This window comes from Anser cygnoides, chromosome 6, assembly GCF_040182565.1.
Source record: "Anser cygnoides isolate HZ-2024a breed goose chromosome 6, Taihu_goose_T2T_genome, whole genome shotgun sequence".
Classification (NCBI taxonomy): Eukaryota; Metazoa; Chordata; class Aves; order Anseriformes; family Anatidae; genus Anser; species Anser cygnoides.
The window spans coordinates 38,053,588-38,068,819 of record NC_089878.1 but is presented as its reverse complement, the minus strand read 5'-3'; the positions used below and the strand labels follow the sequence as shown (position 1 = coordinate 38,068,819).

Here is a 15,232-nt window from a genome sequence, read left to right as displayed (position 1 = left end):
CAGGACAGGAGCTGTTGCCAAAATGGAGCTGTAGCTGGTGTGTAGGCCCCAAAAGGTGAAAGTGAGGGCAGGAAGGAGAAGGTGGGGAAAGAGAGGGATGCAGGCTGCCATCGGGGAGTCATGGCCACTGGGGTGGCTGTCACTGCAGCAGCTGAGTCAGCTTTTATTTTCCTCTCTGCTTTTGCTTGCACTTTCTGCTGGCCTGGGAGGATCTCCTGAGCTAGACCAGCTCCCAGCACAGCACTGCCTGGAGGCCATGCTCCTCACGTGGCTCAGCCCAACCTGATACAGCCACTGTAGGTGTAGTGACAGAGGAGACGTGCTATGGAGCATGATGCGTCCTGCTGTGGGCCTGCTGTCCCACCACCTCCATGTGTCTGACCAGGAGCATGCTGGGAAGAACTGGGCCGGTTTTTGGAGACAAGGGGAGGAAAGCTGGAATCTGAGTTTCCATCCATCCATTATGACCTTGGACAAATCATATAACCTCAACACAGGGTAAGATAAACCCCATTTCTACCGTACTTCAGGAACTATTAGAGATGGTGCAGATCCAGGTGCCACCACGATGGAGGTTTGCAGGGCGGCTCCCTGCCCAGAGCAGGACCATGCCCTGTGTCGGGTGAAGAGAGGGAGCTTTTCCCATTATCCCTGCTCTTGCTGCCCTGGGGGACCTAAAGAAGATGCAGCAGCTGATGGCTTGGTACACCTGGATTTAATCTTTGCTCTCCTGCCTTACGCAAATCAACTCCAACTGATGGTGTAGCGTGTATTTCCAGTGTATTCACTGGTTTGGTGGTACTCCTTAAAAATAAATAAATAGATAGAAATATAGATAGATAGATAGATGTGGGCAGAATGCACAACCCAAGGTCAGACTTCAGTGCGATCTCCCAGACCTTGTAAGCCAAACCTTTTGGCCCAACTCTAACAAGTGCTTAATTACGTAGTGACTTCTATTCTTAAAAAACTCCAGCTACTAACACTATTCTGTAGGTGTCACACACACAAAAAAGACAGTGCTACTTAGCAGGAGAGATTTGGGTGACAGGTGACATGTCTGAGTGCAAGGCACCTAGTCACTGAGGCTGCCTCTGGCAACCATAAAGAGACGGGCATTCTGAGGATGCATCCTATACTACAAAACCCTGGCTAGTCTTCATCCTAGAAGAAGGATGTAGGACGTGGGATGGGGGCACTGGGCAAGGCAGAGGCAGAGCAGACCCATGGTGGGCTGGGTAAGGCACCAAGGAAACACCCTCAGAAGGTATCTTGCTTATGGGTTTAACCGTAGCTGATGCCATAGGTGGCTTGGTGCAAAGGCTGACGAAAGATCACAAGAAAAGGTTGCAGAAGGAAGGCTGAAAGGCCGTCTTAAGTGCTTTTTTTTTGGGAGAAAGCCTAAACTATGTGAAGGACACCCTGTGCAGGATGCTGAGGCCTGTGCTGGAACCAGCCCTGTCCCCTCTTGTTTCGGCCCAACCTCAGCCCTTCGAGCAGGAAAACCTGCAGCGAAAATATTGGGGCTCTGCTCAGCCTGCGTGGCCCCTGTATGAAGAATCAAAGCGAAGTGTCCTCTTTAGGTCCTCAGGAGATGGAGCTTTCTGCTGGTTAACCATTACTCTGCATTTTCCCCTCCTTACAAAACGACTAAGGTTAAACATTAAGCGCCTGCAGTGAAGGACACCTGTATTTGCTGGTCCCATTATGCGGCTGTACTGAAAAGGCTTTACAGCTGTCTAAATTAGCATAATTAAATCCACATCAATTAAAAAACCTCAATCATCTCTTTCCCCCTTCACATGCAGATAGTAGCATTTGTCTGAGGTGCTAACTGACAAAGGAACTTTTTAGCAGTTGAAGACCGGGCTGAAAGGAAGAGTAATAGGGTTTGTGTATTGTCCCGGGGTTCACCTTAGCACCAGTGGAAGTGATTAGCGGCCGCTGCTCCTCCCGGAGAGGTAGGGCTGCTTTCTGCATCACAATCCTGCCGGTGCACAGAGCCATGCATTAGAGATGTGCATTTTACAACACGCTTCTGCTTCTATTGCTCCTTTATGCTCCATTAATGGGGGTAAACAAAGCCTGGCATGATTTGGCCAATTTCCCCCACCCTACTTTCTTCTCCCTTTTTTTTTTCTTTTTTTTGTTTTGTTTTGTTTTGTTTTGTTTTAGGGTTTTGTGTTGTTCTGTGCGGGGAAGCCCCGGTGACCCCAGGAAAGCAGCGAGGCTGCGCTGTGTGATGCTAGCAAAGAGAATTCCTCCAGATGAAAACTGACATGGGGTTCAGGGGTTAATTTCTGGAACAGACACATTTGCATACAAATGAAAAATGATGGAATTTCTGTTCTCCTAAATTTTCAATGTCATCAGCATCAAACAGCAGTCAGTGCTCCCTTGCTGTTTGAAGAATATTCATTACTTCAGAAGAAGGGGCACCTTGTTTGGTATTAATCTCCTCTTCAGGTCAATGACTTAATTTGCTAAACTCCATCTGAAGTGCCACTCACTTTCTGATTTCTCCGCTATTCTTTGTTATTTTTCATAACATGGTCTTAATACTTTTTATATTTGTAAGGGGATACGGTTCTCCTGCATATGTGAGCAGGAGGCAGGACGGCCCTTATTTATTTATTTTCAGCCAAAGTGCTCAGCACCCATCTGTATCATTTGTAGCACGTTTTGGTGTCTGCTTCTCTTGAAATCCATGCTTTTTAGCAGGAAAAAAAATATATAAAGGAATTGTAGACTGGAGTGGGAAAACAAACGTTTCTCTTTCAAAACTGATACGCAAAGACATCGTGCAACAAGGGTGCAAGGTGTTGTGCCTCTCACAAACGGGAAGAAGTATAAAAATAAAATAATAAAATAATAATATTCCTTTCGTCCCTGCTTCTGGAAATTTTGAGGACGTGCTCAGGAAACTTTGGTGCTCGCTCCCATTTCCCCATTGTCCCCTCGTGCCTGCGAGGGGCCTGAGGAAGGATCCCATTTCCCCCGATTCTGCCCTTCATGGTTATAATTCCTTTCCCTGAATAGGATTATTCAGGGGATCTTTAGATCTTGGGGGCTCGGGGGTGTAGCTGGGTAATTGGCCAGGGGCGGCGATTCCCACCCGGCGGTGGGGCCGGGGGGGCCAAGGCTGCCCTCCGGCACGGGGCAGCGCCTCCGCCTCTGGGTTTGTCCCCAGACCCCCTGGTTTTATATGGCTTTCCAGCCAGACTTATTCTCGATTCCAAAGATAATGTTTTTTTTTTATTTGTTTGTTTTTAATTATTAATCAAATCCAATTTTTTTTTTTTGGCATGATGGCTTATGGAAATGAAGCAATTGCACTGTCTGTTTTTCTGTCTGTCGCCCCCACTAACTTTTGGACCTCTTTGCCAATATCTATCCAGTTTGTTAGCAGGCTAGAGATCTCTAAGGTGTGAAGCGCTTTCCAGTTTTCTTTCCCTCCCCGCTCCCCCCCATAGCTAGCTCTGAAATGGCAGCATTTCCCGTTTGAACTGGTGCAGACAGCTAAAGCTTTTCTGGAGGCTTTTTGTGACTTGCAAAGGGGAGAAGAGGTGATCTGAGCATTAATTCCACGTGTGTCTTTATGAAGCCTGTTAACAATTAACCAACTCGCTCCGGATGCCTCCAAGTCCAGCTGGGTGAGGTTCAAAATCCTTTGTTAAAAAAAAAAAAACTACAAAAAAATTATTGGCACATATATTCAATCTGCATGCAATTGCATCTCACTCTCCGCATATCCTTTCCTTAAACTGTGAATTTTTGAGGCAGAGGCATCCATAAATGCTTTCATACAGTCCTGGCGGGGCCTTGGGCACTAGGAAAGTAAAAATAAACAGCGGCCGCTCGAGGGGGGAGTTATGTTCCTACCTGCAGCATTAAGTTAAGAGTGGCTAAAGGGCCTTGATCCTCAGCCCCAGCCAAGCTGGATTTAGCGTGGGTCATCTGAAGGTGGGGCGACGGGGGCTTTGTGTCAGCTTTGGATGCCCTGGCGTGGGGCAGGGTGGGCTGGCAGAAGGCCCGCGGTGCTGGCCCGCTGCCGCCATCCTCTCCTCCGGGGGCAGCTCGGGGGGGACGGGATAAGCCAGCTTTGCAAAGGCTGCTTTGGGAGCCTGGAGCCACCTCGTTATCCAGAGGGAGAAAACTTTCTCCGTGAGTAGATCTGAACGTGGGAAGGGACCCTGCGCTGAGATGCCTGGGTGCGTACTGGGTGGGGAGCGGCTCCCCTCCAAGAAATTCGGTGAAAACTGCTCAAAGTTCAGGCCTGAAGGGCTGTCCACCTCCGTCCCTGTCCTGAGCCACAAAATGCCCATGTCAGGGAGGCTGGACTCCTTCCCATCCTTGTACACGAGAAAGCACGGGTGAAAATGGGACTCCTGTGAATGTTTTGTACTGGAAACTCAGGCTCCTAGCTGAGGGGCTGGTTCGTGATCACATCTGTCTGTCTTGTTTTATGAATATTGATATTAAAGTCAGAAGAAGAGACTTGTCAGTGTGAGTGTATCAGAATCTGGCACTTGGGTGCTCAAAAACCGGCGCTTCTGCTGCTTAGCTGCTGTGGATGGTGCGGGTTTGTTGCAATAATACATCCGTGCCAGCTGAGAATCTGGCCATAAAATGAGAAAAGTTGAGATTCCCATTGTTGAATTAGTTTGGCCACATCAAAAATACGTTGCTCTAGAAATGTGTATATGAATATGCTAATGTTTATTTTGCTAAGCGTATGTGCCAGGATGTGCCATGTGGCTGAGTTAGTGTTACTTTAAGAATCGCAATTTTTTTGCCTTTTCAGACTTTTGAGCTTTTAAACTTGTAAACATAACATTTTGTTGGCATAGGTTTCTAGGATTTTATGCATACAGCTGACTTTTATCTTCACTTTTTGCATCACCTTAATACTGTAAGAGAGAAAGCACTCATCTGTTTATGATAAGTTTATCAGAAATACTCCAAAGTTTTCCATGACTAAGATATTGTATTGTTATGGTGGCTTGCTACAGGGTAATTCTGAGACAACAAACAGAATATTTCAAAGCCCAGATGTCCTGTTTAGACAAGGGGGTTTATATTGATTAGAATCTGCTTTCACCTAACATCGTGTAGTAAATATCACAAAGACGTAATTAGAAAATTTGGTACAATATTTAGTCCTAGTCCCTGTGTGCCAGAATTGTTTGACTACTGAGAAACTGGAGCTTGTTTGCATCCCAGTGTGTTGTGAAATGCAAACTTCAAAGAAAATATTATATCTCCCAACTCCAGCTCGTGAGAGTCTTGGAAGTATAATACAGAAAGGCTTAGCAATCCCTGCTGAGGAAAGGGCAATTTGACACTGAAACTACTGCTGGAGCACCACCGAAACACTGGTGGGCAAGGAGCGTGCGTTAGAGGAGCCGAGCTCCAGCCTTGGGAGCCGGGGAGGGAAAAAGCACCCGAGTCGCCGTGAAGATGTGCGAGTTGGCCCAAATACACGCGTCTCGTGTCTGTGTTTCTTTTTTTCCCTAGCTGCATATATCTGCGTGTTTGCTTCATAGGCTTTCCGTAAGATTGGGGCCCTTGCAGTATTCAGATAAAATATTTAGATTTGCAAAACTTCTGGAAGCCAGATTTTAAGGCAAAAAAGAATTTTTTTGTCAGATTGTCAATGTCTGAATTTCATCACAATCTGTTCAGCTGTTTGTTGCAGGCAGGCGTAAAACATAGTGGGTAAGTGTGTGTTTGTTCTTCTTATACATATTGAAAGACGGCTGCCTAATCCTCTTGATGAGGAAAGCTCTGTAAATTATATACATCTGCAGACTCTGTGTAGTACAGAAGCAGAGAGGCAGATCAGCAATTTGAGGGAGCAAATAAAAGTTTTCTTGCAACTTGGTGATCAGGAAGCTTTTAGCAGCCCAGCCTCCTCGTGATGTCATTTAGCCTGCTTGCTGGAATGACCCGAGTGTTTTGCCTTTAAAACTTTGCCTAGGAGGCCCTTCGACACACTTAACGATTCCTGGCAAGAGAAAAAAATATTTGCTGATGACAGCTCTGAATATATTCTCTTTAATTGTCACTTATGTCTCTGTCCCATCCTCTGCACCGCACTAAAAATAGTAACTCGGGCTGATGGTTTCAACACCATCTAATGCGTGTGTATTACTGCACACAAACCTACATAAAAATGTCAGGAATGAGACCTAAGCCAGGAATAAAACTGAAAATCGCAAACATGAGACAAGACCCAAATAATGAGGGTGTTACACGTAGATATTATATCGGTATCTCTGTAAATACAGGTGGGCAGAGCTGTGAAGTTCCTACTCCTTTCCATACTTAGAGGGTGCCTAGAATAATATTTGCCCGTTTTATTTGTAAATAATTTGTAGGTAGCACTTATATTTATCCTTAGCCTTCCTCTGCTTCCTTTAATAGCACGCTTTGCTAATCATGCTGCAACACTTGTAAGGTAAGTGTGGAACATATTTCCCTGTCCATTTTTGCAGAGGATAAATTTGTCCAAATTACACAGCAAGTGTCTGGCAGAAGCAAGACTAGACACCAGGGACAAAATCCCTTTGATTTCACTGAGGCAAGGATTTTATTCCAGGAGCCTTGTCTCCAGTCCTCTGTCTACCCTGCCCTGTGAATGCTGGGCTTTTGTTGATACTCGATCCAAGTCCCAGCTCATAGGGTTAAAGGAAAGTCTGACACAGAGGCAACAATAGCAGTGTTAACGTGACACTGTAGTTACGGTTTTGTCAGCATTTCCATTATAAACTTCTGTTTGCAGCAATTATAAATCAACCATAAAAAAAAAAAAAATCGCTGTGAACTAAAACTTGGCATACCAGGGTCCAGGAGGGAATTTTGAGCTTTTGGAAATAATGGCTTCTGATTACCATGGACAGGCATGACATGATGTGCAAATATACACTCTGTGTTGCGCTGGAAAAAAAGCATAACAAGTGTCACCACTCTGTCGCGGCCCAGGGTGTGAGGAGCGAGGGTGTCTCTGACTTTTGGAAAGGCGAGCGAGATTTTATTTTCCCCAGGAACATCTGATTAATGCCCTTAGCTGGTCCCTAATTCTTCCTGTTTATTTTATATCATCCCACGTCAGGGAGACGCGATGGCGGGTTTTTGGGTTTCCAGCAGATCAGACACTCAGCTGGTGTTGATCAGCACAGCCCCACCGAAGTCCAGTGAAGTTAGGTTGACTTACGCCAGCGGGCAGTCTGGCTCCATATCATCTTTCCCCAGAAGGCTGCAGCATTTGCTACCCATTTGGAGCGCCAGTTAGTGTTTGTTTAACTTTGAAAGTCCATTTCGCTGTTACTGATCAAATTCCAGGCGCAGGACGGGCCTAAATTGACTTAAAAGTGGACAACCAGCGCGGACGTGGCTGGGTACTTTTAAGTTGCGGTGCGCATGTATTTATTGTGCTGTATTCCACGTTCTCTTCTGTCAGACAGCAAGACGATGGAGCAGGTGGTACCCGGCCAGCTCAGCACCGCGAGGGCGGCCCAGGGGGCTGTGACCATGGCCCAACCTTTCCCCAAGACGGCGATCCTGTGGGATGGAGCTGGGTCACATCCCCGGGAGGCCTCGGAGCAGCGCTCCCTCCTGCATTGTCGCCGTGACTCACACAAAGGACGAGACGTTGGCCAGGACGAGGGCTTCCCAACACAGCATTTCCCACCAGCCGCTTTGGAAGGCGAGTCCTCCTTTCTGCATTCAGCTCGGAAATAATTACGATGCCAGAGCAGCTTTGGCTTTCGGTAGTGTTACTAATCACCGAGCGCTAAACGCGAAGCAGCTTCGCAGGAGTGCTCCGGGGTCAGGTTTCGGAGGGCAGACGTCAAAGCGAAGGTGCAGCAAAGTGGAGGTAACTCCTTCGACTGCACGCCGAGCTGGGCATGCGAGGGAGAAGGAGGAAACTACTCGCTGGGGTTTTTTTAGACGTGACATTTCAGTGATGTACCAACAGAGGAAATTTTGCTTGCAGAATCCTGTGAGCAAAACACTTCTGAGAATGTATGTATACAATTGTTTAAAAAAACACAGGGTTACTGACACAGATGCCAATTTGGTAGGGCATATGGAACATTTACACTTGCCTTTTTCATTCTTTCTTGCTACAGCTGGTACTGATTTAGTATGTGAAATTTTACTAGCAGGAGTGCTAATCAAGACAGAGATTTCTGTGAGGATTTAGTCATTTATGTGGAGGAAAACTATGGGTATCATTAAAAAGTACAAGATCATCGATGAGAGAAACATTATCATTAGCATCCTACATTTTAAAGAGGAAAAAAAAAGTACTGTATCTCTTGAGCAGCAGTAGCAGAAATTATTTTCTTGAAATGTTCAGTCATGTCACCTCTCGAAGTTTGGGGGAAGAAAAATTTAAATATACTTAAAAAAAAAAAAAGGCAAATAAACTTACAAACAAAACAACAGCAAGAGTTGTTCCAAGCGGCTTTGTAAGCAGTGTGCTAGCCTGCTCTGTAACATCGAATGGATATGGCTAGGAATGGGATTATATCCAAAAAAAAACCATCCAGAGCCTGGATCTGTGTTTGAATCTGAAGTTTCCATTCAAACCCAACTCGGTGATGGCCCTCCCTGTCACCATCGCAGTGTTGGGTCCAGCATTACTCCACAGCTATAATGCGCAGTTTGTCAAAGTTCCCTTTTGGTGGTCGGTTTCCTTTTTTTCTTTTCCTTTTCCATTTTTTTTTTTTTTCCCCAGCAATTGTGATCTGGAATGGAGATGTTCAGACCTTAAATACCAATTCTGGCCAATTTTTGCCGGCGACAAGAAATACTATATTCCATTAAGAAGGCAACGAGCGTGCATTACGTATCCAAAGAGGCGATTTTACATTACACACAGTGTAAAAAATTATGCTCGGGTTTAACTGCCATTTCCTGCCAAGATTATTCCAGTGCAAACAGCAACAGAGCAAGTGCTGTGTGTTAAATATGCTGTACAGGTGGCTGGGTGATACGGGAGACCTGAGCAATAAACGCCGACATCTGCGGCCGGAGGGGGCTGAGCAGCGGTGCGCGTGGTCCCGGCGGAGGGCGGCCAGCTGCCCGCGCCTGCAGCATCGCCGGCCTGCGGGGATGGGTGAGGAGCTCTGGAGAGGGATCCAGGCCCTTTTCCGGCTGCTTTCCCCCCGTGGCTGGGGATTACAGAGGGGACACGACACGAGGAGGATGCTGGGCTGGTCTTCTGGGTGGTGGGTGGCACTCTGAAGTGCCTGTAGATTTGCCGTTCTGCCCAGCGAATAAATAAACGCTGGGATTCATCTCAGCTTCTCAGGCTTCATATCGAGACTCCTAATTGGCAAAATAATGCCAAGCAGGGTGTGGAGAATAAAATCAGGACACATGCATTTCTCAGCTTCCTCCCGAGCACCTCCCTTGCTGGGGCTGACTGTAAATTTTAGGCAGATTCCCAAGTATCACTGAATTCAGCAGGTCTGCTGCAGATGTGAGGGGTCCCTCTGATGTTTGCAGGTAATGCTTTCTCGTGATAACATCTTCATAACTGCAACAACGATTTATCATGTACTTTGGGATCTACCAGGGCTCAAACTTTCAAAGAAGTCCCAGTAAGTTAGGCACTGAACCCCTTTTTCTTTTAGGCACTGAACCTTTTTTTCTTTTTTATTTCCACAACCCTGGATTTCAGCACCTGTGACACAGTTTCCCGATTACTGGTATTTTCCAATATTATGTCTAGGTAGTAGAAAAGCTGAAGTCTTACTGCAGAGCTGACTGGCTCCTGGCTATGACGAGGACAGTTTTCAGCATAAAAGGCTTTTCCCCCAAGCACTAAGCACAAGCATCTCCTGGGGGCAGGGAAGTGGCCGTCGAGTGGGTTAGCTCAAAGCGAGCAAAACTGCAGGGGAAAAGGCGAGCTGGCGTGTGTTGGCTTGAACATTGCCGTGTACCAGAAGTACACACGTCTGTGTGAAAGCAATGCAGAGACTTCACCGGACCGAGGGAGTGGGTCAGCCTCTGGTCCGAAGGCAACGGGGCACCTCGGGGCTGACGCTGGCAGCAGCGGAGCTCCCTTCTCCCGAAACCTCAGGCTTTTGACTTTTGTTATCACCGCTGCCCAAACTTCTCCCCACTGCAGCCGGGAGAAAAAGTCTGATATTGGGTCAGAGCGGGCGTATCGTAGGGCTTGCCTCTGCCTCCCAGCAAGAAAAGAGAGAGAATCGTGACGGCGATTTTATTCTTGTTATTCATCAGAATGGCTGCACCAGCAAAAAAAAAAGCGCAGCACGGCAGTCTGAAGTCTTAGACAGTTTGCGATGTTTAAACATCTTAAGCACTGTTGAGCATTTTCTCTCCATCTCTTGATATGGCACTGCGGTTTTATTTAAGCAATCCCGAAAATCATGGCCAGCTGCACCATCTGCCAGAGATGATGCAGGATGGGTGCCTCCAGCATGTCAGTGCTCAGATGTCATTTAAAAGGGAAATGCTTTCTGCGCTGCGAAGGGGGCAGAGACAAAGAGCGCGGGCGGGCAGCAGGCTGTGCTAAGTGGCAAGAAGAATTGATACCTTTTCTGAGGCCTGACCCGAACATCTGAGTTCCTCCCCTTGGGGTTTCTCACCCCCACATGGCCTTTTTTTTTTTTTTTTTTCCCCTTTTTTTTTTTTCACAGAGCCAGTCTCCTGATGTGGAACAGGTGGCTCGTCCAGGTCACTGGGCGCAGCGGCGGCCCTGAAAGCCACCTCGGTGCGAGGCTGCGGCTGCCAGATAAAGGTCAGTCCCTCGCCGGTCCCCGGCACCTTCCCGGCAGCAGGTGGCCTCCGGGACCATCTCACACGTCCGCCTGACGGAGAAGCCGCGCCGCACCTTTGGGAAACTGTTTGCAGCAGAGCGAGGCGTGATCACAACCAGGCGGAAGGGTGTCGTAGTCGCTGTGCCGCGGACACGAGGGCCAGAGCCTGAATATTCGATTACACGTCAGTCACAGCACATTAGGCAATCTTCCAGTCTGCCAGCTCTGCCCTTCCCAGCTCCAAGCGAAGTGTCGGCAGGAAAGAAGTAGCACAGAGGCGATGCCGGAGCCCGATCCCATCAGAAAAGCCCTTTATCAGCGATTCAGTAGGTCCAGGGGGGTCTCCCCAGCTGTTTGTGCCTGGTGAAGGTGGATGCAAACCGCCCCCGGTGCGGTGCTGCTCACTTTGTCCCTGGCTTTCAAGGTATAAATGTGCATGAAAGCAACAGATGATGCAGCGAGGAATTCGGGAACTGCCATTCCAGCAGCATTACCAAAAATATCCCGCTCTTTCAAATAAGTGGCTATAAAAACACGTCGCTCTGACCGAGCATTTTCTGGACCGTTTTGCTTGCAAATTACTTAGCGAAAATATGTTAGGAGTGGAAGTTGAGAGCTGTGGACAATTTCCCACTTTGTATAAGCCAGAAAAATCCCTTCTCAGCTCCAAGAAGGAAACTACTTTCCAAAATGTCAGCTCATGCAGAAAGTCCCAGTTCAGCTGGAACGAGCCGCTCTGTTTGCGCTCGGCGGTTTCTGGAATAACACAAACCCGTGCACACCCATGCAAGGAAGCACAAGCATGAAAGGATAATGCGGGTAGATTATTCCCGTCGGAGCTCGGGGTTTATTATGGTTTTTGTTAAGCGTCCTCCACCTAATAGCCACGGCCACAGGAGAAGTAAATGGTGGCGTTCCCGTTCTGGATCTTCTGCTTCCGCAGCTGAGCTGCGCCTCCTGTTTGGAGACCTTCAAAGTGAATTGGAAATCAAAGGAGACAACGCGGCCGTCACTGGGTGGGACGCTCATAAGCAGAACTTCAGCTTTGTCTACTTTGATTTCGGATTCACTTTGAGCGTTTTTGTGACAGGAGGGGCAGGCATCACAAGGCTCTTGGTGGCAGCATCGCCATTAACTTTTCCAGTGACCGCTACTGTTTAGCTGGAGAGACAGCAGGATTGTGGTGGGTGTCAATGGAAATAACCCTTATGGTGCTTCCAAAGCTTCAAATCTGTCCTCAGGCTCCAAAACTCCAAGAAGTACTTAGAGGGAGAGACTGCCTGTGGAGGGGAGAGGACAGAGTGACGGATGAAACAATAAAAACGACATGGCCGGTACAGGTGGAAGTGGGATGCTGCCGTTTGTGATGCGTTATGTGTACGACTGTGTCAGAGGGATGGGATCCGGACCCTGCAGTGTGTTACGGGTGCAGGACGAGACCCTGCACGGGGCAGGATGGCTGGGCCATGGAGGTAGGCTGTCTGATGTGAAAGACCACCACCACGAGGAGTTACCTTGTAACTCGTAAGGGCAGCCCTTGGCAGTAGGGTGGGGTGGGAAGGGAACGAGTCCATGATGGGCAGCACTTGGAAAAAATTTACTGCTTTCCCCCTATATCACCCTCTCCTCCTTGACCACGTTTGAAAAGGGCATCTTCAGTGCCGACGGCGGTGTTGTTGCAGACAGAAGGGCCCAGCTGAGAGCAGCCGGTGATGTGTGCCTTACTTTTAAAAAGAAAGATGTGTCTTGACAGCTTGCCAAATACCACATCTGCCTCTCTTTGCACCTCCGCGGGTGAAGCTGAGCAGCAAGGTGGCGGAGAGCAGCAAACCTACCCATTAACTGTGTGAGGGCCGCTCTCTCCTTTTCTGCCCGACAGCTGTAGGAGATCCTCAGCCTGGGAGGACCTCCCCAAAGCCCCATCTGCAACACCTGGGGGAGAGGCACAGCTGCCAGCTCCCTGCCGCGGGGCCAGGAGGCACCACCAGCTACCACCACAGGTGGGCTGGGAAGAAGCTAGGGAAATATATTGAGCCCTTCTAAGTGTTTTCTTTTTCTTTAAACTCTCTTCCATTGGTGTTTTTTTTTCTTCTTCATGATGGACCTCTGTTGGGGAATGTCGATGAGGCCACGCAAGCCGTGATGATCGTTGAGTTGGCTTTCCCTTCAGGTGCTGAAGCTGTGTCCTGGCTAACCAGGTAAGTCCATCTTGCTTTATCCGATTAGGTCTGAGGATCTGGGGGTTGTGTCTCTGGTGTTCTATTTTTAATTGCCGATCATAATAATATTAACTCATAACTTGATGGCCTGCAGGTTTCTCGTTGGGAATATTTTGCCTGCGACACCGAGTTTATGTTTGGTATGCAGCGCATTGCCATTGTGTAAATTTTATGAACAACTTCTATTATCTTTGAAACCACATGAACAACAAACAGTTATAATTATGGCTGAGGATGCTATAGTGTTTCAAATGTGCCTACAGTAGTGGTATTACAATGAAAGCGCTCTGTTTGCCTGCAGCTTTTGCTGTGTTCAATGACATCACAATTATGCTGTATTTGAGCTAAAACTTCTGTCCTTAAACAGAAACAGCTTGTGTGAAACCTCTTAGGTTTTCCTTCTCATTTCTTTTGATTGTTCCTGGACTAAAATGGGTTGAAAGAGTGAATATGGTAGGGTTGTGCATTTTTACAGGCTTTGTGTCTGGGTTTGCTGCTAAGAAGTTGTAGGTAGTTCGTGTTGTTGTGTTTGGAAAATGAATGAATGTTATTTAAAACCTCCGAGCAGGCATCTGCTACTTGTCAAGTGGTGATCTTCTGGTCCTGGGGTATGTTGGCAACCCTGTGATTTGTGATAATGGAATTACGGAAAAACAAAGGCGTGACATTGTGACCGTGTGACACTGTGACCGTGTAAAACAAAGCTTTAGTTTCATAAGTAAACGCACTTTTTGGGTGAAATATCCGAGTGTGTGTCTTCCAGCACAGCGCTGGATGTTAACGTACCTGAGCCAGCTCTGGCTGGCAGACAGCCGCAGCCCACATCGCAGTGGCAGGACGGACGTGTTCACGAGCTGAAAAGCTGCCCGTGCACATATACCACTTCCTTTCATTAAATTGTTTCTATTCTGTTATATTCTGGTGTCTGACGAGGGCCTTCGTGGCCCCAGACCCGAGCGAATTGTTGCCTCTGGGTGCCGTAGCCCCCTGCCTCCTGCTGGGAAGCTGCGGAGCTGCTGGTGGCTCTGCAGCACTCCGAGCACGTCTTCCAGCCCGTAGTCAGAGATGTTTCTTATGACTGCTAAGAACCACGGTAACATCCAAAAATACCCGTGGTGGCCTGCAAAACTGGCTGAAGAGTAAGGCGAGAATTTCCCAATAAATATCTTATTATTATATTAAAAATATTTCTTTCATGTAAGACTTAGCTTAACTAACTCTGCAAATTGAATGTGGCATCTTTCTAATGCTTCTCTGAGTCTCTGTGATTGTTTTCATTATTGTTATTATTGTAACTGTTACTAGAATGAAATTATTTACCCACGGAACTAAATGAATATTTTTATTGATATTCAGCTCCCGCCTGCATTAGACCGGTACGCTGCATCCACAAAATTCCCATCCCCTCCGGCACTGCAGGTTTCTGTGTCACTGGGAGTGGCTATGAGAGCTGCTCCCATTGTTTGCCGTGCTGGGGATGCATGAGGGGCAGATCAGAGAAAGTGGAAAATGGCCTTTAAGAGGTCCTCTGCCCATCAGCTCACTGCTGCTCGCTTCATAGGATTGAGCTGCGCTGGGCCTTTCTGCTGGGTGCTTGAGTGCTGTCTGCCCAACACATGTGCCTGAGGGCTGTCCCACTTCAGCAGGCTCTTTGCCATGAGGGGACACCTCATAATCCTTTAAAAAAAAAAAACAACCCACAAAATAAAAAAAAAAAAAACACCTCTTCAGGCTCTCTGTAGCACAGCCGGCTCCATGGCCATTGGTGCTCAAGAAGTCACCGTCGTGTTTTAGGATCTTTCCCCTTTTGTTTGCATTTGGTGAATATTCTTGGCCTGGCCAGCGCTGAAATAGCCCGCTGACAGCGGGGTGATGGCGTAGCCGTTGGGTGGCGGGGTGCTGACCAGTAGGGCCATGAGTAAAAGTCAATGAAGCGCGTAAGCAGTGGAGCACATAATGACCAGCAAGTCTGCGGCAATCCTCCTCTAGCACACGGACAGATGTGGTTAAATTGTACGTGGGAGAGCCAGGGGAACTAACTTTTGGTGCTGGGTTGGCCCCCGACTCATTCGTGACCTTGGGACAGCGGCTTTAGCACCGACGGCTTTGCTGTTTTCCTGTTCGGGAGGAAGGGGGAAGGTAAGTGTCAGGGGAGGGGGCGGCCGCATCCTGATTTACGAGTGGTCGTAAGGCTCATGTCCAAGATCCTAATGG

At 47.8% G+C, this 15,232-nt stretch overlaps 1 protein-coding gene across 1 annotated transcript in view; it reads left to right on the top strand.

The window, feature by feature from the left end:
- Window positions 1-15,232, top strand: part of GTDC1 (glycosyltransferase like domain containing 1) — a 298,807-nt gene that overhangs the window by 198,190 nt on the left and 85,385 nt on the right. The window contains exon 11 of the transcript XR_010832432.1: window positions 7,463-12,997. The gene's annotated coding sequence lies outside the window, so the exon portion shown is untranslated. The remainder of the gene's footprint in view (window positions 1-7,462; window positions 12,998-15,232) is intronic.